This window comes from Ambystoma mexicanum, chromosome 5q (assembly GCF_040938575.1).
Source record: "Ambystoma mexicanum isolate Mex_15411 chromosome 5q, UKY_AmexF1_1, whole genome shotgun sequence".
NCBI lineage: Eukaryota > Metazoa > Chordata > Amphibia > Caudata > Ambystomatidae > Ambystoma > Ambystoma mexicanum.
The window spans coordinates 1,387,166,952-1,387,187,945 of NC_090933.1; the positions used below are offsets into that span (position 1 = coordinate 1,387,166,952).

Consider the following 20,994-nt stretch of genomic DNA (forward strand, 5'->3'; position numbering starts at 1 on the left):
CCCCCCATCCACCAGGGGCAGCCTCCACCAGACCCCCACTCATGTCTCCCACCACCCCCACCCCCCAGCAGTGCAGGGGCACCCTCCACCAGGCCCCCACCCATGTCTCCCACCACCCCCACCATCCAGGGGCACCCTCCACCAGGCCCCCACTCATGTCTCCCACCACCCCCACCCCCCAGCATCCAGGGGCACCCTCCACCAGGCCCCCACTCATGCCCAACTCATGTCCCCCTGCACCCCCACCCCCCAGCATCCAGGGGCACCCTCCACCAGGCCCCCACTCATGTCTCCCACCACCCCCACCCCCCAGCATCCAGGGGCACCCTCCACCAGGCCCCCACTCATGTCCAACTCATGTCCCCCTGCACCCCCACCCCCCAGGGGCAGCCTCCACCAGGCCCCCACTCATGTCTCCCACCACCCCCACCCCCAGCATCCAGGGGCACCCTCCACCAGGCCCCCACTCATGTCCAACTCATGTCCCCCTGCACCCCCACCCCCCAGCATCCAGGGGCACCCTCCACCAGGCACCCACTCATGTCTCCCACCACCCCCACCCCCCAGCAGTGCAGGGGCACCCTCCACCAGGCCCCCACCCATGTCTCCCACCACCCCCACCCCCCAGCAGTGCAGGGGCACCCTCCACCAGGCCCCCACTCATGTCTCCCACCACCCCCACCCCCCAGCATCCAGGATCACCCTCCACCAGGCCCCCACTCATGTCCAACTCATTTCCCCCTGCACCCCCAGCATCCAGGGGCACCCTCCACCAGGCCCCCACTCATGTCTCCCACCACCCCCAACCCCCAGCAGTGCAGGGGCACCCTCCACCAGGCCCCCACTCATGTCCAACTCAAGTCCCCCTGCAACCCCACCCCCCAGCATCCAGGGGCACCCTCCACCAGGCCCCCACTCATGTCTCCCACCACCCCCACCCCCCAGCATCCAGGGGCACACTCCACCAGGCCCCCACTCATGTCTCCCACCACCCCCACCCCCCAGCAGTGCAGGGGCACCCTCCACCAGGCCCCCACCCATGTCTCCCACCACCCCCACCCCCAGCAGTGCAGGGGCACCCTCCACCAGGCCCCCACTCATGTCTCCCACCACCCCCACCCCCCCAGCATCCAGGGGCACCCTCCACCAGGCCCCCACTCATGTCTCCCACCACCCCCCAGCATCCAGGGGCACCCTCCACCAGGCCCCCACTCATGTCCAACTCATGTCCCCCTGCACCCCCACCCCCCAGCAGTGCAGGGGCACCCTCCACCAGGCCCCCACCCATGTCTCCCACCACCCCCACCCCCCAGCCACCAGGGGCAGCCTCCACCAGGCCCCCACTCATGTCTCCCACCACCCCCACCCCCCAGCAGTGCAGGGGCACCCTCCACCAGGCCCCCACCCATGTCTCCCACCACCCCCCAGCATCCAGGGGCACGCTCCACCAGGCCCCCACTCATGTCTCCCACCACCCCCACCCCCCAGCAGTGCAGGGGCACCCTCCACCAGGCCCCCACTCATGTCTCCCACCCCCCCCCAGCATCCAGGGGCACCCTCCACCAGGCCCCCACTCATGTCTCCCACCACCCCCACCCCCCAGCATCCAGGGGCACCCTCCACCAGGCCCCCACTCATGTCCAACTCATGTCCCCCTGCACCCCCACCCCCCAGCCACCAGGGGCAGCCTCCACCAGGCCCCCACTCATGTCTCCCACCACCCCCACCCCCCAGCAGTGCAGGGGCACCCTCCACCAGGCCCCCACCCATGTCACCCACCACCCCCACCCCCCAGCAGTGCAGGGGCACCCTCCACCAGGCCCCCACCCATGTCTCCCACCACCCCCACCCCCCAGCATCCAGGGGCAGCCTCCACCAGGCCCCCACTCATGTCTCCCACCACCCCCACCCCCCAGCATCCAGGGGCACCCTCCACCAGGCCCCCACTCATGTCCAACTCATGTCCCCCTGCACCCCCACCCCCCAGCATCCAGGGGCACCATCCACCAGGCACCCACTCATGTCTCCCACCACCCCCACCCCCCAGCATCCAGGGGCACCCTCCACCAGGCCCCCACCCATGTCTCCCACCACCCCCACCCACAGCAGTGCAGGGGCACCCTCCACCAGGCCCCCACCCATGTCTCCCACCACCCCCACCCCCCAGCCACCAGGGGCAGCCTCCACCAGGCCCCCACTCATGTCTCCCACCACCCCCACCCCCCAGCAGTGCAGGGGCACCCTCCACCAGGCCCCCACTCATGTCTACCACCACCCCCACCCCCCAGCATCCAGGGGCACCCTCCACCAGGCCCCCACTCATGTCCAACTCATGTCCCCCTGCACCCCCACCCACCAGCATCCAGGGGCACCCTCCACCAGGCCCCCACTCATGTCTCCCACCACCCCCACCCCCCAGCATCCAGGGGCACCCTCCACCAGGCACCCACTCATGACTCCCACCACCCCCACCCCCCAGCATCCAGGGGCACCCTCCACCAGGCCCCCGCTCATGTCTCCCACCACCCCCACCCCCCAGCAGTGCAGGGGCACCCTCCACCAGGCCCCCACCCATGTCTCCCATCACCCCCACCCCCCAGCCACCAGGGGCAGCCTCCACCAGGCCCCCACTCATGTCTCCCACCACCCCCACCCCCCAGCAGTGCAGGGGCACCCTCCACCAGGCCCCCACCCATGTCTCCCACCACCCCCAGCATCCAGGGGCACCCTCCACCAGGCCCCCACTCATGTCCAACTCATGTCCCCCTGCACCCCCACCCCCCAGCATCCAGGGGCACCCTCCACCAGGTACCCACTCATGTCTCCCACCACCCCCACCCCCCAGCATCCAGGGGCACCCTCCACCAGGCCCCTACTCATGTCCCCTATCACCCCCACCCCCCAGCAGTGCAGTGGCACCCTCCACCAGGCCCCCACTCATGTCCCCCTGCACCCAGGTCCTCACAATCACCAACCATGTGCGTAATGGTCAGCCTCCACAGCCAAAAGGCCCTACCAAGTAACCCATCACCCACCTGGAAATGGAAATTACATGTTACACCCCCAACGTTCATAAAGCAAATGAACCCATGTCTGTCACACACAATGGCTGTAAATGAATGGGAAAACACCCAACATGACATGCATAAAACCAATGAGATGATACCACACAGTGAAGTATGAAAACAATATTGTATTAAAAAAAAAATGAATGCAAATGAAATGAAACAAACTACAATGCCAATGAAAAAAAGAAAAGCTGCATGTCCGTCCAAAAACACAAAAACTCCAAATCCAAAAAAATGTAGTTCAAAGTCACATTAAAAATAAAAACAATCCGACAGATAAAAATAAATGCAAGCACCATTGCTCCATGGAGAATAAATAAAAAATTAAAAATAAAAAAATCCATTGAACTATGTACAAAACATCCAAGGGTCCATGAGCCCAACTGAACAAAGGAAACCTACAAAAAACCCTAACAAAAATGCAACTATATACAAAAAGTGGAGCTGTGTCCGTCGACTCCAAATCATAAGAAGAAACAAATGAAACAAATGAAACCTAAAACTAAATAACTATATACAAAGGCGGCGGGCAAGTCCAGCGGCTCACTCCGTAGTGTTCCGGGCCAGGGCATCATCAAACTCCTGGTCTATGTCCCGGAGGCGGTCCTGTTCCATGGCCCCGAGGGTCCGCAGGGACGACGCCATCTGCTCCTCCAACCCCCTGCGGATTGCCTCGAGGCACTCGGCCCGCCTCAGGGCCCTCCGCATGGAGTTCTCCGCCCTGACCATCGTGAGCCGCTCCTCTTCCGCCCGCCGCCGCTCCGCACCTATCTGCTGGCCCAACCGCAGCCACACGGAAGACACTTCCTGTCCTGGGTCCTCCTGCCCTCCGGCCGATGCCTGCCCCTCCGATGTAGATGGCCCCGAGCCATGATGCCTCCCACGTTGACTCTGCTGCTGCCTCCGACGCAACTGCCTCTGCCAGCACGACAGCATCCAGGCTGATGGAATCCACCGACGCCGTCGTGCACGTGCCCTGCCTGATGATGCCGGCACATCCTCCATCTGCTGGGGTACAGTTGCTGTGGTGTCCACCCCTGCTTGACCTCCGACTCACGACTGTGGCAGGGATGGGATCCCCACCGAGCTGGCTGCATAGGTCAGGGCAGGTCCACAGGGGGCCCTGATGGCATCTGGGCCGGAAGACGGCAAGGAGAACGACCAGCGTATAGCCTCCACAGAGGAGGAGAGGGCCGCCAGATTGGCCGACACATGCAGGAAACCCCCGAACATGGAAGATCCCAATTGGGCCACGTCGGCACGGTGCTCTTCGTGATGATGTGCGTGCTCCTCCCGGGAAGCACGCACGTCATCACGAATTGCACCCGCGCGCATCGCAACCCCAATCAGGACCTTCTCCATACGGACACAGGTCCCCTCGTCCGCAGGTGGAGGGGAGTCAGGTGACATGGACATCCCCTCTACCTGCGGACAGGCCTGGGACGGGGCATCCCTGCTGGTGCATGGTGGTGCACTCACAGGGTCAGGGACAGCGACATGCACAGGCCCCTCCACGGTGACCTGTGCTGCCTCCTGCCCCTGGACTGCACCACTTGCACCAGCAGGGAGGCCCCCACCAGGCCCCATGTGTGCCCCAGTGGCGGCCTCCTCCTCCTCTGTGGAAACCACCAACCTGGATGGCTCCTCACCGTCTTCCACCGTAGCAGGCCCCTGTGGGGGCTCACCCACCCCTTCCGCTGCAGCCGTGGGGGCATCCCCGCCGCCTTGCTCCACAGCGCCGTCTCCGCCCTCTTCTTCACTAGCCGCTGCGTAGAGGGAGACATAGAACACAAGCATCAGGGTACTGTACAATGGTCCCCTAGACAGGAAGCAATAGCAGATGAGTACCACTGTCAAAGTACACTTCCATCATGTCCCTCCACAACACATGGGTCAGTCCAGGAAAAACACACACAGTAACAGGCATGGTGCATGCCATGGACATTTCCATACATGTCCAATGGACTCTTGAAACATACAATGATATGGAACTCACATGCATCATGGGTCATGCCTATCACATGCACACACTTCAACTCAGTCACATCCATCTGGCCTCATACACCCCAAACACAGCGGATACAAGGGTAACTAGGCTGCATCAGTGAATCTGTGCATTGTCACACACATGTGTCATGCATCCATGGCATTCACAAGTCACAGACACGCAGGTCAGGCACACAGACATGGCTACCATATATGTACCTGGCATCAGCACCCATCCCTCACCCCCACCCATGTCCAGGAACAGAGACTGGCATGCTCTCATGTTTAAAATCTGCATAGGGCTCCCCATGTGGCATTTAAACACATGCAACAACCATGTGGTTCACACATCACTGGTCGCACATGCATTACCATGATGTCCCTGCACACATGCATGGCCTATGTCACACATACAGGCAAGTATCAGACAACCAGCACACCGCAACTTACCCTGTCTCACACAGCAATGCTTGGACACTTACCGCTCAACTCCAGACGGGTCTCCCTCTCAAGGATCTGGGCGTGGAGCGCTGGGCGTACGCGTTCCAGGACCCTCATCTGGATGGAACTCATGCGGCCCCGTCCCCCCTCCACGAGGCGCCGGGCCTTCACGAGGGTCCTGGACCTCAAGTCCTCCCAGCTCTTCTTGATCTTCTGGACGTCGTGGGTTGCCACCCCCTACGCGTTGATGGCAACCACACAGTCGGCCCAGATCCTCTCCCGTCCTTCCTTGCTGGCGCGGGACGATCCAAAGAGGGCATCATACTGCCCCAGGACATGCTCCACCAGGACACCAACTTCGGTGGCAGTGAAGCTGGTGCCCCTCTGCCCCTCTGGCCTGGGGTTGCCACTGGTGCCAGATGTGGAAGTGCCCGACATGGCAACCCCAGAGGCAGGAGTGGGTGGGCAACTGGGTCCTGGGGCTGGGCTGTGGAGCGATGTTATCCCAGTCGGGAGTCTTCAGTTCCAGCAGGGGTGGACACAGCAACTGGACCCCTGCAGATGGCTGATGTGCAGGCACCAAATGGCAGGGCACGGTGGCAGCAGGCAGGCAGGCAGCAGCAGCAGATGGCACGTGGGAGGCTGCTCGGGGCACTGGGGGGCAGTAATTCGGCCTTCTGGGCAGGAACGTGGTCTTCCGTGTGTTTTCGCGTGGCCAGCTTGATACAGAGTGATTTGGCACGTGAAAATCCTGCACGTCGGCGTGAAATTCGAGGAAAGGCCCTTAGCGCATAAGCGCGTCAGCACGCATACGCGATTCTATTGGACCAAAGGCCCTCAGCGCGTAAGCGCGTCTGTGACGTGACCCGCACGGGTGTTTCCCACATAGCACGTGATGACGGAGCACACGTGGAAAGACTGCACGTCAGAGTGTCATCGCGTGTAATTGGACAAAAGTGCGCGTACACGCGATTGGCCTATGTATGTGTATTTCAGGGGTGCGCGGGCACTTACACACGCAAGTACGTCAGCGCACCTGTATCCCGGGGTGCGCGGGAATTTCCACACGCTATTGGACTGGGTACTGGATTTCAGGGGTGCGCGGGTCACACGCTCGCCTACAACATGCGCAAAGAAACACGTACGCCAGTAGGAAGCAGGCATACGTCGACCCGCGACGCATACATTTGCGCGCAAACAAAATAACAAGCTCAGACGCCAGGATGAATATACCGTTCCTAGCAGCAGTGGCCGTGGGCTACCAAAGGAGGAGGAGGATAGTCAGGGCCAGAATATTCACACCCAGAACCAGCCTTTTCGGGATGCCTGATGACCAGGTGTATGGGAGGTACAGGTTTCCACTACACATAATACTGGACCTGGTGAGTGAGTGGGAGGATGACCTCACATCACCCACCCTGTGCTCCCAAGCACTCAGCCCCCTGGAGAAGGTCCTCAATGTACTGCACTTCTTAGCCACTGGATCATTTCAGCGGACAAGTGCCATAGTGGGTGGGGTGTCACAGGCCACCCAGTCACGCTGCCTACACCAGGTATTGAACATTATCACTGCACGGCCATCAGTCCGCAGGCACATATACCTGCCCAGAACACCTGCAGAAAGGCATGCTGCCGCCCTGGATTTTTACGGTGTGGCACGATTCCCCAAAGTGCTAGGTGCCATCGACTGCACCCATGTGGCTCTACGTCCCCCCAGGGCATCTGAGCACATCTATAGGAACCGCAAGCACTGGCATTCCATCAACGTGCAGGTAGTATGTAATGCCAAGGGAATCATCACCTCAGTATATGCCAACTATCCCGGGTCCACCCACGACAGCTTCATTTACCGAATGTCCACCCTATGCCGGGACCTAGAAGCTGGCCGGCATGGCGATACATGGCTGCTTGGTGAATATGAATGCCACTGCACATGCATGCATGTCAGATACTGAGCAAGGTCACAACCCCACCAATGATACCAATCACCACCTCCACAGGGGACAGTGCCTACCCTCTCAGCCCCCACATGATGACGCCAATTCGTAACCCCACCACGCCACCCGAGGTAAGATATAACACAGCCCACATTACAACCCGGGGCATAGTGGAGCGCACATTCGGAGTGCTTAAGTCACGCTTTCGCTCCCTTGACCGTTCTGGCGGGCAGCTGTTATACGCTCCCCCAGTAGTGTGCAGGATCATAGTGGCAGCATGTGTCCTGCACAACGTTGCAACACGCCGGGGCCTGGCCGTGGACATGGGGGTGGCCCCACATCCCCAACCACATGCACAGCCGCTGCGCATGGGAGGGGAAAGGGCACGGGGGAGGCAGCCCGTACACAGCTAGTGGCTAATTACTTCACACTGCCCTGGCACATATCATCTGACAATCAATGATGACTCAACCTGACACTGATCCTGAATGTCGGGAGAATCAACCGTGAAAACCACATCAGCCTGAGATTGTTCACCTGGAAGTGTTACAATGTGTGCATCCCTACCTACACAGACACCACCAATGCAGTTTTGTGAAAAAACACATTCAAGCAGCTAAAATGAATACCAACTTGCAAAATGCAACAAGAGGACAGTACCATGTCACCCAACCCATCCCCAGCACCGCCACACGACACACCGTGCCATGTCATGCTATGTGCAGGTAAACAAAGTAATCCCCACAACATGACACAAGTGTCACAATGTACAGTGTCCCTAATTAAAACTTGCGACACCTGAAATGCTCACAGTAATGCAGGACCAACAACAAACTTGAGCAGGTACTACCATTAACATGACATCACGAATGTAAGAAATTAGTAGTCTCACCACCTGGAAATGCCTGCACTCCCACCACTTCCAACTGTACAGTGTTGGCGCCATGTAGTGTTGTAGGTGCACTGCTGCCAACATGGACCCCATCTCCAAACTAGAGGGCCTTGTGTAGACATGAGGAAGGGACCTGCAAATTAGGAGGTAGACACAGATGATGAGTTACACATCAATGCAACATGCAGTGTACAACACAACAGCAATATGCACTAGGAATGTATACACAGTATTGACTAGACTACCCACACATGCAGTGGGAGTCCAATGTCACCATGTACGTCAATGTCACTTGGGCACACCCTTTGCAAGCCCGTGGAAACGGGAAGCAGGAGGGGTGTGTGTGACTCAAACCCAAGCATCTGAACCAAATACATGACAAGCCTGCATGTGCCCAGCCACAATGCAGCGTATGCCCACAGGAACCACGGAAGGCAACAAATTGTCCCAAAAAAATTGGGAAAAATAAAAATAAAAATAATGAAAAAAAATAAATAAATAAAAAAAAAATGGCCATCAATGGGCCGGGGGGTTGGGGAGGCCACCCAGGAGGTCCGAGGACAGGGTGCACACCAAAACCCACCTGTGTGGATCTTGGGGGGAAAAAAAACACCTCCAGGGGCTCATGGCCCACACGGCTAACCTATTGTGAGAGTATCACTGCTGTCGCTATTATCACCCTGTGCAGCTGCATCCGGAGGTGGTTGCACTATGGGAGGCAGCCCACGCAAGGCCTTAGTCTGTTCCTCCATGGCTGCAAACATGCGGGTGTGGTAGGTCTCGTTCTGGAGGATGAGTGTGCGGAGGTCCCCATGCAACAACTCACAGGATGCCCGGACCTCTGCCCTCGTTGCCTGCATCTCAGCTGAGAGCTCAACAAGAGTCGTCCTGAGGTGAAGGAGCTCCTGCCTCAGGGCTTCCCTGTGGCCCTGGGACTCTATGGATGTGTGGATGACCTTTGGCTGCTCATGCTGTTGTATGTGAATGGATGGTGCTGGCTGTTGCATTATGGCTGTGGTATGGCTCATGTGTGCAAGTTGAAATGACATGTGTGTTGGGGATTGTGATGCCATGTCTGAGGTTTACCAATTCCACTCATGTATAACTGTCGTGTGTATGAGTCCATTGTACAGTGCCCTGATGCCTGTGTTTTCTTTCTCCCTGTCTGCAGCGTCAACTGATGAAGAGGGCGGAGAAGGTCCTGTGGAGCACAGCGGCAGGGGTCGCACCACCAGCCGGAGACGCAAGGCCTGGATCCCCTCCCAGGTTGTGATCTCGTCGGGGAGTGAGGAGTCCGGTGCCGCGTCCCAGGCCGCAGCTGCCGAGGGGAGGTCCAAGAGGCGGAGGTTGGAGTTGGACTCCTCGGCAGCAGAAGGGGCAGCTGGGACTCCACAGGGCCCAACGGAGGAAGATGGCATGGAGTCATCCAGGTTGGTGGGGGGTTTGGTGGAGGAGGAGGCCGTGCAAGCGACAGTGGCGGGGTCTGGAGGTGGGGATTCCACTGGTGCTAGTGGTGCAGTGCAGGATCAGGGACAGGAGGCAGCACAGGCCGCCGCGGAGGTGCCTGTGTGCAATCCTGTCCCTGCTCCTGTCAGATCCTGGTGGAGGCTGCCCATGGTGGCTGGGGGGTGGGGGCGATAGGGGACATGAGTGGGGGCCTGGTGGAGGCTGCCCCTGCACTGCTGGGTGCTGGGGTGGTGGGAGACATGAGTGGGGGCCTGGTGGCTGGGGGGTGGGGGTGGTGGGAGACATGGGTGGGGGCCTGGTGGAGGCTGCCCCTGGTGGCTGGGGGGTGGGGGTGATAGGGGACATGAGTGGAGGCCTGGTGGAGGCTGCCCCTGCACTGCTGGGTGCTGGGGGTGGTGGGAGACATGAGTGGGGGCCTGGTGGAGGCTGCCCCTGGTGGCTGGGGGGTGAGGGTGGTGGGAGACATGGGTGGGGGCCTGGTGGAGGCTGCCCCTGGTGGCTGGGGGGTGGGGGTGATAGGGGACATGAGTGGGGGCCTGGTGGAGGCTGCCCCTGGTGGCTGTGGGGTGGGGGTGGTGGGAGACATGAGTGGGGGCCTGGTGGAGGGTGCCCCTGCACTGCTGGGGGTGGGGGTGCAGGGGGACATGAGTTGGACATGAGTGGGGGCCTGGTGGAGGGTACCCCTGGTGGCTGGGGGGTGGGGGTGATGGGGGACATGAGTGTGGACCTGGTGGAGGCTGCCCCCGCACTGCTGGGGGGTGGGGGTGGTGGGAGACATGAGTGGGGGCCTGGTGGAGGGTGCCCCTGGTGGCTGGGGGGTGGGGGTGGTGGGAGACATGAGTGGGGGCCTGGTGGAGGCTGCGCCTGCACTGCTGGGGGGGTGGGGGTGGTGGGAGACATGGGTGGGGGCCTGGTGGAGGCTGCACCTGGTGGCTGGGGGGTGGGGGCGATAGGGGACATGAGTGGGGGCCTGGTGGAGGCTGCCCCTGGTGGCTGGGGGGTGGGGGTGGTGGGAGACATGGGTGGGGGCCTGGTGGAGGCTGCCCCTGCACTGCTGGGTGCTGGGGGTGGTGGGAGACATGAGTGGGGGCCTGGTGGAGGCTGCCCCTGGTGGCTGGGGGGTGGGGGTGGTGGGAGACATGGGTGGGGTCCTGGTGGAGGCTGCCCCTGGTGGCTGGGGGGTGGGGGTGATAGGGGACATGAGTGGGGGCCTGGTGGAGGCTGCCCCTGCACTGCTGGGTGCTGGGGGTGGTGGGAGACATGAGTGGGGGCCTGGTGGAGGCTGCCCCTGGTGGCTGGGGGGTGGGGGTGGTGGGAGACATGGGTGGGGGCCTGGTGGAGGCTGCCCCTGGTGGCTGGGGGGTGGGGGCGATAGGGGACATGAGTGGGGGCCTGGTGGAGGCTGCCCCTGCACTGCTGGGTGCTGGGGGTGGTGGGAGACATGAGTGGGGGCCTGGTGGAGGCTGCCCCTGGTGGCTGGGGGGTGGGGGTGGTGGGAGACATGGGTGGGGTCCTGGTGGAGGCTGCCCCTGGTGGCTGGTGGGTGGGGGTGATAGGGGACATGAGTGGGGGCCTGGTGGAGGCTGCCCCTGGTGGCTGGGGGGTGGGGGTGGTGGGAGACATGAGTGGGGGCCTGGTGGAGGGTGCCACTGGTGGCTGGGGGGTGGGGGTGGTGGGAGACATGAGTGGGGGCCTGGTGGAGGGTGCCCCTGGTGGCTGGGGGGTGGGGGTGATAGAGGACATGAGTGGGGGCCTGGTGGAGGCTGCCCCTGCACTGCTGGGGGGTGGAGGTGGTGGGAGACATGGGTGGGGGCCTGGTGGAGGCTGCCCCTGGTGGCTGGGGGGTGGGGGTGGTGGGAGACATGGGTGGGGGCCTGGTGGAGGCTGCCCCTGGTGGCTGGGGGGTGGGAGTGATAGGGGACATGAGTGGGGGCCTGGTGGAGGCTGCCCGTGCACTGCTGGGTGCTGGGGGTGGTGGGAGACATGAGTGGGGGCCTGGTGGAGGCTGCCCCTGCACTGCTTGGGGGTGGGGGTCGTGGGAGACATGAGTGGGGGCCTGGTGGAGGCTGCCCCTGGTGGCTGGGGGGTGGGGGTGGTGGGAGACATGAGTGGGGGCCTGGTGGAGGCTGCCCCTGGTGGCTGGGGGGTGGGGGTGGTGGGAGACATGAGTGGGGGCCTGGTGGAGGGTGCCCCTGCACTGCTGGGGGGTGGGGGTGCAGGGGGACATGAGTTGGACATGAGTGGGGGCCTGGTGGAGGGTGCCCCTGGGGGGTGGGGGTGATCGGGGACATGAGTGGGGGCCTGGTGGAGGCTGCTCCTGGTGGCTGGGGGGTGCGGGTGGTTTCATGACATGAGTGGGGGCCTGGTGGAGGGTGCCCCTGGTGGCTGGGGGGTGGGGGTGGTGGGAGAGATGAGTGGGGGCCTGGTGGAGGGTGCCCCTGGTGGCTGGGGGGTGGGGGTGATGGGGAACATGAATGTGGGACTGGTGGAGGCTGCCCCTGCACTGCTGGGGGTGGAGGTGGTGGGAGCCATGGGTGGGGGCCTGGTGGAGGCTGCCCCTGGTGGCTGGGGGGTGGGGGTGGTGGGAGACATGGGTGGGGGCCTGGTGGAGGCTGCCCCTGGTGGCTGGGGGGTGGGGGTGGTGGGAGACATGAGTGGGGGCCTGGTGGAGGCTGCCCCTGCACTGCTTGGGAGTGGGGGTGGTGGGAGACATGAGTGGGGGCCTGGTGGAGGCTGCCCCTGGTGGCTGGGGGGTGGGGGTGGTGGGAGACATGAGTGGGGGCCTGGTGGAGGCTGCCCCTGGTGGCTGGGGGGTGGGGGTGGTGGGAGACATGAGTGGGGGCCTAGTGGAGGGTGCCCCTGCACTGCTGGGGGGTGGGGGTGCAGAGGGACATGAGTTGGACATGAGTGGGGGCCTGGTGGAGGGTGCCCCTGGTGGCTGGGGGGTGGGGGTGATGGGGGACATGAGTGGGGGCCTGGTGGAGGCTGCCCCTGGTGGCTGGGGGGTGGGGGTGGTGGGAGACATGAGTGGGGGCCTGGTGGAGGCTGCCCCTGCACTGCTGGGGGTGGGGGTGGTGGGAGACATGAGTGGGGGCCTGGTGGAGGCTGCCCCTGGTGGCTGGGGTGTGGGGGTGGTGGGAGACATGAGTGGGGGCCTGGTGGAGGCTGCCCCTGCACTGCTGGGGGGTGGGGGTGGTGGGAGACATGAGTGGGGGCCTGGTGGAGGCTGCCCCTGGTGGCTGGGGGTGGGGGTGGTGGGAGACATGAGTGGTGGCCTGGTGGAGGCTGCCCCTGCACTGCTGGGGGGTGGGGGTGGTGGGAGACATGATTGAGGGCCTGGTGGAGGCTGCCCGTGCACTGCTGGGGGGGTGGGGGTGGTGGTAGACATGGGTGGGGGCCTGGTGGAGGCTGCCCCTGGTGGCTGGGGGGTGGGGGCGATAGGGGACATGAGTGGGGGCCTGGTGGAGGCTGCCCCTGCACTGCTGGGTGCTGGGGGTGGTGGGAGACATGAGTGGGGGCCTGGTGGAGGCTACCCCTGCACTGCTGGGTGCTGGGGGTGGTGGGAGACATGAGTGGGGGCCTGGTGGAGGCTGCCCCTGCACTGCTGGGTGCTGGGGGTGGTGGGAGACATGAGTGGGGGCCTGGTGGAGGCTACCCCTGCACTGCTGGGTGCTGGGGGTGGTGGGAGACATGGGTGGGGGCCTGGTGGAGGCTGCCCCTGGTGGCTGGGGTGTGGGGGTGATAGGGGACATGAGTGGGGGCCTGGTGGAGGCTGCCCCTGCACTGCTGGGTGCTGGGGGTGGTGGGAGACATGAGTGGGGGCCTGGTGGAGGCTGCCCCTGGTGGCTGGGGGGTGGGGGTGGTGGGAGACATGGGTGGGGGCCTGGTGGAGGCTGCCCCTGGTGGCTGGGGGGTGGGGGTGGTGGGAGACATGAGTGTGGGCCTGGTGGAGGCTGCCCCTGCACTGCTGGCGGGTGGGGGTGGTGGGAGACATGAGTGGGGGCCTGGTGGAGGGTGCCCCTGCACTGCTGGGTGCTGGGGGTGGTGGGAGACATGAGTGGGGGCCTGGTGGATGCTGCCCCTGCACTGCTGGGTGCTGGGGGTGGTGGGAGACATGGGTGGGGGGCCTGGTGGAGGCTGCCCCTGCACTGCTGGGGGGTGGGGTGGTGGGAGACATGAGTGGGGGCCTGGTGGAGGGTGCCCCTGCACTGCTGGGGGGTGGGGGTGGTGGGAGACATGGGTGGGGGCCTGGTGGAGGCTGCCCCTGCACTGCTGGGGGGTGGGGGTGATAGGGGACATGAGTGGGTGCCTGGTGGAGGCTGCCCCTGCACTGCTGGGGGGTGGGGGTGCAAGGGGACATGAGTGGGGGCCTGGTGGAGGGTGCCCCTGCACTGCTGGGGGTGGAGGTGCAGGGGGACATGAGCAGGTGTGCAGGGTAGTCCCCTGTTTTGTGGAGGGTGTACAGGGAACACATGTGAGGACCCACCCAGCCTAATCGCATGTGTAACTTCCCACGCACCCCTGTAATACACTTACCCAGCCAAATCGCGTGTGATAATTCCCGCGCACCCCTGTAATACACGTACCCTGGCTAATCGCGTGTAAAACTTCCCGCGTACCCCTGATATGAACGTTACCCGCTTTGCGTTCCTTGTTTGGCAGCCCTGTAAACTGGTCCAGGGTTAGCGCAGCCCTTTGCGATGATTTAGCGATTTTGATGGCTTTTCCTTGCGCGAGGGCGTTCTTGGGGGCGTTACTGGCGCTACTGCAGGGTCGCTGCGATACTCTGCGCCACGGCTGGTTTGGGAGCCTAAAATCCATGAATACGCTGTGCGCGGAAATCGGTTTTAGCGCACGTGCCTGGCACAGACAATCGCACGCGGACACTCTGCGCCAGCCGCTTGCGACACTTTTCTGTGAAATTCTATGAATTACCCTGTTGGTTTCTACCTTGACGCAAACACAAACCTCACTAAACAAGTCAATTCGATCGTCTCAGCCACGGCCTACACAGGAAAACTAATCAGAGCCTGTAGACCATTTCTTTCCCCTAACAGCTGCCTCACGCTAGCCAGAGCTCTTATACAATCAAAGTTAGACTACTGCAATAACCTCTACTTAGGTGCCAACCAAGCGATAATCAGCAAACTCCAAGTCCTTCAAAACAATGCGCTACGAGCAGCGCTAAACATTCCTAGGCGTGAGCACATCTCTGCCACCAGAACCACATGCAAATGGCTCACTATCCAACATAAAATCGATCTTAAATCCCTCTGCCTCACCTACAAAGCTCTCAATAACTTAGCCCCCCCACCTTACTAACAAATTCACCATGAGAACTTCCATCAGAACCACGAGATCATCCAATACCCTATGTCTCACAGTACCTAGATTTACTTCCAAAAAAGCAGGTGGCTCAAGCTTCACTGTCCTTGCCTCCCAACTCTGGAACTCCTTGCCACTGAATATCAAGGAGTCCAAATCCTTCCAGTCGTTCAGGAAACTAGCCATTGGGTGGCTCCTGTCAAAAGCCAACCTTAAGTCTGAACCAGTTCAAACTGCTTACAAACTGCACATGTCTCTTCTGTTATTTCTGCTTGCTATTACTCCCATTTCTGTATATTCTGTATATACTTGCTACCTTACGATTAGTGTTTCCAGTGCACTGTACCTGTAACCTGTACCAAGCGCCCTCATACCCCCGGGTCCGGAGCGCTATAGAAATAAATAAACAAACAAACATCTAACACGTGTTGTTTTCAACAACACCCATCTGGTAGTAATAGTCTTAATGGTACCACGGTAAACATCACTTTTAGAAAAAAGGTTTTTTCTCTCATCTCAATTGTCAATTGCAGTCCATTTGTGTGCCCTATCTACAACAACAAACCGAAACCTTGACCCACCTTGGGCCATTAGAACTCATTCATTCTTTAATGTGAAACGGTTTCGAACCTTCTTTTTAACATTCTCCTGCTCCTCTCACTGCAATACTAGTAGGATAGTGTTACCGACTACTCAGCCATGTCACAAAGCTCTCCCCGATATCTTGACCTTATGTAAACACATTGTACCAGAAGAGGCATTTACACATGAAAACGTTAGTCTTACTCTAAAGTCAACAATTAATTAAATCTAATCGCTCGTGTGCCATATAACTGGCATCAAATAATACAATCCTTCTCATGTAATTTCCTGTGAACATTGTTCGAACACTCTCCCAGACGTATCGCAATGCTACAGGTCTCATGCCCGCCATGTAAGAAGAAATTATAATGGAAAATATACTTACCCGTCGAGTGGTAAAATCACTCAAAAGCGAGAATTGTTACACCAAGTTCGCTCAATCTTGTGCCCGGGAAGTACCCTTTAATTACGGTATCGGATTCATCCTGTTTGTTTAAAGACCACTTAATTATTCTTCTGCGGATGGCTGCACACAAAACAACGTGGCATTACATTAGAAAGCCTCCACGGCAGTCTGCCTGAGTCACCCACTTGTTAACTATCAGGTTTGTACAACTAATGCCAAAAAACTTAACTTCTGCCTCGTGAACGAAAATTCATTCAACGAGTTACAAAATATAGACGTTGCTCAGTCCCAAAACACTGCACGTACTTTTGAATCAGCTTAACGTCTCGCGTTGAGTCTGCCGTGTGCATGGACGTGGTGCTTCAATTGCCTGATGCGGGGAGGAGCGTTTTTCCATCTTATAAAGATGGAATGCCTGCTGCACAGGTGCCTGTAATTAACTACACTTCTTTGGCAAACAAGAAGCATAAGATCCAAAAGGGGCCCGGCAGTGAGTATTATAAACTCAATTACCATGCATTATTTCGGTAAGTTGTTAAATTCTGAAAACATTTTCTAAAAGCGAGTGTTCAAAAACTCCTCGCGTTCCCGCGGGGTTGTTTAACATTAAGAACCACTGCTATAACTATAATGAACGCTGACAATGCAGAGATGGAATGCGTGCGGTACAGGTGCCTGTAATTAGCATCACTTCTTTAACAAACAAGAAGCATGCGAACAAAACAGACCCGATAGTGAGTATTATAAACACAATTAACATGAATTATTTCCATAGATTATTTAATTCTCAAGGCATTTTCTACAACAGAGTGTTCAAAAACTCCTCGCATACACATGCGGTTGTTTAACATTTAGAACAGCTGCTATAACTGTAGTGAACGTTGCTAGCACCGCAAAGAAACAACAGTGTGTGTTCAAGCCATCCCGACTATTTGTTTAGGAATGGTAACATACCCAATACAACCACATCTGGTAAAGGGAACTCTCCAGTCTAATGGCACAAGGTCGAAAACGGCACCCTAATAAAACCATGGTTATTCACACACTATTCCAATCCACCATTTCATTAAGTCCAGTAACTGCTGTGTTACACAGAAAAATAAGCCACTGTTCTTTTAACTGTAGTTTCTTAGAGTTGTTGATTTCACTTTCTGAAGGTATATGGAGTAGGACTGTCCACTTAGTCATTTGGTCCATGGTCCATTGTCAAAAAATGACTGACCATGGGAGCTGTGATGACCTTATTTTTAATGCAACTCCTATGTTCAGAAATGCGGATTTTGATTTTCCTTTTAGTCATGCCACTGTACAGCTTCCCACACTGGCACCAAATCGCATACACAACATTAGTCGTGTTGCAATTACTGAACGACACTTGAACCCAAGGTCTACTCAACCCTATATCTACTTGGGTAGTTCTGCTGGTCTGAGGGCAGTTGACACATTGGCCGCATGGTGCATGGCCTGTCATTTTTGGGAGGCCCCATATTTCAGTGACACTCATTTGTTTTACCGTTTTTTTTGAAACGTCATTTTTTGTCATTAGGTCTTTCAAATTGGGACCTCTCTTAAAAGCACATAACGGGGGATCGAGTGGGCACTCGCCTCCTGTCAGGCTCCTCCAATTCTTCTTGATGATCTTAATAACCTGATTTGTTTGAGGGGTATATGTGCTTACAAACACTATCCCTTCTTGCTCTTTGGCTCTGTTGTTATATTCCAATAAGCCCGCACAATCATTATTTTTAACAATCTTTTTAACGCGCGGCGAACTAACTTAGCAGGGTATTTTCTAGCAGACCGTTTTTCACTCAAGGACTGGGCTTCCGTCAGGAAAATCTCTTTAGTTGAGCTGTTACGCTTTAACCGCAGAAATTATCCGTTGCACCAACTATTCTCTTGGGAGGTTTTATTGGGCAATCCCGAAGAAAATGTCCTGTCTTGCCGCAATACAAACAAAGTTGTTGTTGCCTCCTATCTCTCTCAGCTCTGGATATAGAGGCCCGTAATCCCCCAATATGCATAGGTTCGTTTGGTTCATGAGATTTAGTTTGATTGTCTCTGGGTCGCATATAAACCAACCTCCCTTCAGATCTTGTGCGGTCCGTTTTCCGGTCTTGTATCCTATGGTCCAGTTGTACCGTTAGATTAATGTATTCCGCAAAACACTCTGGAGGGTTGACCACTTGGGCTAGTACGTCCTTTAACTCCCCACGTAATCCTCAATAGAACAGTGTAGTTCTCTTTCCTTCGGACCAATTGGTTTGTGCAATGAGTGGATTAAAGGTGGAGATATATGTCAGCCGATCATGGCTCCCCTGTCTGAGAGATAACAATTTGTTGTCTAGGGCTTCTCCTTGGGTGTGCCTAGCAAAAAACATTTCCAATTCCTGTTGAAATGCACCGAAATTGTGAAGTACAGGATCATCTTGGTTAACTAATGGTATGGACCAATCTGCTGCGCTGCCTCCCAAATATGAAAGTACAAAGGCAACTCTGGCACTGTCATTAGGGAAGGCCCTAGGGCGGCACAGGAAATGGAGACGACACTGGTTCATGAATATAGCATATTTGTTGGGATCGCCTGTAAAACGTTCATGCGGGGCCAAAGGCACAGCCCCTGAGAGTACCACTTGAACTGGTGGTGATGGCTGCGGCGAAGGGGTTGGTGCGACCCGGGTAAAGGAACTTACCCTGCATGAGTTTGAAGAATCTGTCTTGCCAGATCATCAGTTCGTTCCTGAGCAACAATAAGATCTCTTCTTAAGGCGTTAGTCTCTTGTCTGTAGGCATGCACTTCAGCCCGCAGTTCCCCCAACAATTGGACCAACTGGTCAGACTCTGAGGTTTCTGTAACGCCCAGGCAGAGATTCGGGGAGGCTTCGTGTTCTGTTATGCTCACCTGGTCTCTGCGGGGACGTTGGGGTACGGCTGGAGCCCTCCCTGGATTTGGCTTCTCTGGATCTTGCTTTACCCCCAGCTGCAGCGATTTGGTCTGGTCAGGTTGCTGGCAATGCCCTTGGGGAAAGGTAAGAGGCAGTGAGAATGCTGTGACTGAACTGCGAGCCCCCTCAAACCTCTCGTGCCAGAATGAGATGAGCAAGCGTTTTCCCATAGGCTCTCACCTGTTATTTTGCAAAGATGAGCTCTCCGTCCTGCTTCTCTTCAGCAGGGGCGCTATAGACAGACCCAGTTGCTTCACTGGTCCGTATGCGTAATGGCCCAGACTGGCTGCGACCTATCCTCGTGGGAGGTAAGTGTTGATAACAATGATTATTGTCCGTATGCTTAATAATGTCTTTCTTTTCCCCAATAGGTGTTGGAAGATGGCTCTGCTGCATCGCGTTGCTGACAGTGGACCCACGCAGTGTCCAAAAGGGATGGAGTGTACCCCCACTAGAGAGTAAGTAGGGTTTCTAAATGAAACGCAAGGCTTAGATGTTGCGCGGCCAAGCGTTAAATGTTTATGCGGTTTCTAACCTTGTGCTGTCTTTATTTCTTGCAGGGACGGCCTGGCGTTGGGAGATGGAGAGCGGCTATCCGGAAGCTGTTTGTGCTTCGAGATGGAAGAACCACGAGGATGCCTGACGAGAAGAAGACTTCTGCGTGAATGAAGACTCCGACAGGTGAGGAAGAGGCGCCCAGCAGAAGATTGTCGGAGGCCATGTAGATTGTTGTCCTCCAAATGTTTCTGGATTTGCAGGTATGTAACTCTGTCCAGTATTTTTAGGAGGAAAGCGATGGTTGTGATTGGCCTATAATTCGTTGGTGTGTTAGGGTCTAAGTTTGAGGTAAGAGTGGCATAACCCAGGCTTCCTTGTGGTTGTTGGGGACTAAGCAGAGTTGAAGGAAGAGTTTATCACTGTGGCGATGAACAGGGACAGCTCTTTGGCGCCTTCCTTAATGATAGGGGCCGGACAGGTATCTCCTTGACCCCACCATAACATAGATTGCATATTGGTCACACACTCCATTCACCCAGGTCCCACCCCAAATGTGTACCCAAAACATACATTCACTGGGAAGGGTCCGGCCAGTCTGGCCTGGACTTTCCCACAATACCATATATGGTTCTTCCACCCAACAGCCAGTCAGGGGAAGGGACAGAATCAGGGCTTCCCAGGACCTTGGGAAAACAAGGTAACGGGCAATAGAAATCAAGAGGCCCCAGGGGCCATCTTGCCTTCTATCAGGAATTCACTGATTCCTATGGCAGGGACTGAGTATCCCAACATCGAGGATACCCAGAGCTCCTGTCACATCAGCATGAAGATGCCACCAGCCCATACCCTGCTCTGTGGGAAACACACATGTACCCAAGAAAACATACACTAGGGGTACAGGGTTGTACCCCCACCCTTGGGTGCTATAAGGGTATCCCAATGGTCTCTGTTCACCACATCTGAAAAGAGGAAGGGCTGCACTGCCAGGGGTCCCAACTGGACTCCTGGGCAGAAAGCAACACAGAACACACATGATAAGGGAATACAGGACAATGACATGGAAGCTCTGTCCCTCCAATGCATTTCCAGCATCACAGTTACACTCAAGGTTGCAAACAGCAACATTGTATGAAGAAAGAAAACTCATATGCGATGGAACTTTATGAAACCGAAATAGGTACCAGATACAGAGTGGTCCGGCGCCACATGGGTGCTCACTTGAAGGTCTCTGTTTGGTATCCAACTGAGCGTGTGAGAATTATTGAACTGTGAAATCGGAATGGTCCTGCAGTGGGTTAAGTTGAATCCCGTGCTCATTCGAAAGTCTTTGATTGCCTGTGAACTGAAATTGGTCTGTGCCCAGCTCAGGGGGACTAATCGTATAAAAGGGGATCTGAGCCCGGAAGAGGGGGATACAGGGTGAACCACAAACCACCAGAGAAGATAT

At 57.7% G+C, this 20,994-nt stretch overlaps 1 protein-coding gene across 2 annotated transcripts in view; it reads left to right on the forward strand.

Annotated features, from left to right (window-relative positions):
• The window catches only part of LOC138498199 (zinc finger protein 268-like), a 174,789-nt gene that overhangs the window by 142,221 nt on the left and 11,574 nt on the right, over positions 1-20,994 (forward strand). Inside the window, exon 1 of one of the 2 annotated variants that reach the window (XM_069622077.1) lies at positions 9,500-9,754. The exons of the other annotated variant lie outside the window; for it this stretch is intronic. The gene's annotated coding sequence lies outside the window, so the exon portion shown is untranslated. Of the gene's footprint in view, positions 1-9,499; positions 9,755-20,994 lie in introns of those variants that run through there. 2 annotated transcript variants of the gene reach the window in all.